The following is a 2500-nucleotide window of genomic DNA, read 5'->3' on the forward strand; positions in this document are numbered from 1 at the left end:
GCCTTAACCTAACCCATGTCGTGCCTTAACCTAACCCATGTCGTGCCTTAACCTAACCCATGTCGTGCCTTAACCTAACCCATGTCGTGCCTTAACCTAACCCATGTCGTGCCTTAACCTAACCCACGTTGTGCCTTAACCTAACCCACGTTGTGCCCTAACGTAACCCACGTTGTCCCCTAACGTAACCCACGTTGTCGCCTAACGTAACCCACGTTGTCGCCTAAACCTGCTCTGTAATTGTTATACGACTCGTTCAATTAGTGTAGTGTTGCCCACCCGCAACCCTCGCAATATAGTTCGCTACTCGCACTCCCCGCTCCCCTGTGTATCGCTTCATGTTAAACACCTTGCAAGTCTTGCTCACTTTCCACATGCTCCTGCTGTACACTGTAATGTGGATGGCAGCAGGACGTACATGCCGCCCCTCCCCACGTCCCCACCTTGCCCCCTGCCTTCGCAAGCTGGTTGGTGAGAACTTTGCATGTTCAATGCCCTCCGCATGCGACGTACTCAGGCTACGTTGTGGTGCGGCCTGTGTCAACTGTCCGCTAATGTCGTACGCGTAAACCACAATCTGTACTGCACATTCGTCCTTATGTACTGAATGATACATCGTGGCACATGTGTGACCGTACAACGACTGCGCCCAAAAACGGCGGACCATACAGTGCAAATATTGTGCACGCAGCTACGTGTCGTCTCCCTATGAGAGCTGGATTGCAGTGTGGTACGCCATAGAGACGTGTGGGAGGAACGGACGCCGTGGATGGCGATCAGCATGAGCTGTCTGTTGATGTATTCGGACCTAGTCGTCTCTCCTCACACACCGTGATGGCATGGTGCACCGCGTTCCATATCTGCGACATGCTACAGAGGCCGGTTGACAGTCGTTCGAGCAATGGACATCGCATACGTACGGGGGCCACCTTCCACGTATTGTCTAGGCGTGCACATTTTGTTGCGTGTATGTGGGCAGACGTAGTGTGGCGTGACACCTGACACAGGCATGCAATAATCGTGGAAGTTGCAAATGGCGATGGACGCCTGCGTTTTCTGGTGAAGTTACGCAAATGAACAAATGGTAACCTGTTGTGGTGCGGTTGTTCTCGCTAGGGGTGAATCGGTGATGGCGACGATAGGTTGAGGTACTAACCGGTTGTTCCAGCGATACCCACCATGCCGACGAAACTGAACGGCATCTGGGTGTGAAGCGATACGCGGCGGTGGCTGGGTGGGACCGTCCCCGGCCGGTGAGGGGGCGCCTCCCGGCGTGCTGGCCGCGCGGTGCGTGGGCGCACGCGCTACAGCCGGCTGGTGGGGGCGGCCAGTGGCAGGCGCGCCGGCCGACGGACGCGGCAGGCGTCGCAGCTGCGCGCCGGCGCACCCTGCGCGCGGCGCCGTGCGGCCAAAGTAGGTCCTCGCGGGCCCGGTGCGAAGCGCGGTGGACATCTTCAGTGTGCTGGTCCGATTGAGGACTGTGTGCGTTGAGGATGCGCCGCCGCCCGGCGCTCGGCGCCGCGACGCCGTCTGCTGCTCGGTCGCCCCAGCGGTTCTCGCTGGTGGTTTGTATCGCAGCTGTGCGGATGTGTTGGCGCGTGCGCTGTGCTGGGAGAGTTCGCTTCGGCACCCAAGTGGGGCTTTTGTCCTTCTGTGGCGCTGGCGTTGGAGCTGCCGGTCACCGTAGGTGGCGCGTGTTGTCTCCCGCCGGCAATGCCACGACAGCACGCTCCCGGGCCTCTGTCGGCAGCGGCAAGCTCAGTTGGGAGCACGGGTGGTCGCACCGAAAGCGTCTACTCGCCTAACTCCGGGCGATTGCGCCTCTCTCGAACCCGACCAAGTACTTGGGACGGCGCTGCGCGCCGCCGGGACCTGAGAGGGTTTCGAGGTGTATTGTGCAGGGGAGCTCAGCCTCCTCCTGTTTGCAGAATGATTGAGCGGACGCTTGCGTGTTCGCGCGGGCCCCCGGGACACACTCCCGGGCGGCCGGCTGCTCAGCTCTAGTTGACGCAGCTCCCTGGTTGATCCTGCCAGTAGTCATATGCTTGTCTCAAAGATTAAGCCATGCATGTCTCAGTACAAGCCGCATTAAGGTGAAACCGCGAATGGCTCATTAAATCAGTTATGGTTCCTTAGATCGTACCCACGTTACTTGGATAACTGTGGTAATTCTAGAGCTAATACATGCAAACAGAGTCCCGACCAGAGATGGAAGGGACGCTTTTATTAGATCAAAACCAATCGGTCGGCTCGTCCGGTCCGTTTGCCTTGGTGACTCTGAATAACTTTGGGCTGATCGCACGGTCCTCGTACCGGCGACGCATCTTTCAAATGTCTGCCTTATCAACTGTCGATGGTAGGTTCTGCGCCTACCATGGTTGTAACGGGTAACGGGGAATCAGGGTTCGATTCCGGAGAGGGAGCCTGAGAAACGGCTACCACATCCAAGGAAGGCAGCAGGCGCGCAAATTACCCACTCCCGGCACGGGGAGGTAGTGAC

General features: G+C 58.2%; 1 non-coding gene across 1 annotated transcript in view; it reads left to right on the top strand.

Moving 5' to 3' along the window:
- The first annotated feature begins 2014 nt into the window (after positions 1 to 2014).
- LOC124773541 overlaps positions 2015 to 2500 on the top strand; it is a 1909-nt gene continuing 1423 nt past the window's right edge. The window contains exon 1 of the ribosomal RNA XR_007014785.1: positions 2015 to 2500. This exon is cut by the window's right edge and continues 1423 nt beyond it. This is a non-coding gene — a ribosomal RNA (small subunit ribosomal RNA).

Source organism: Schistocerca piceifrons, unplaced genomic scaffold, assembly GCF_021461385.2.
Source record: "Schistocerca piceifrons isolate TAMUIC-IGC-003096 unplaced genomic scaffold, iqSchPice1.1 HiC_scaffold_954, whole genome shotgun sequence".
NCBI classification, from domain to species: domain Eukaryota; kingdom Metazoa; phylum Arthropoda; class Insecta; order Orthoptera; family Acrididae; genus Schistocerca; species Schistocerca piceifrons.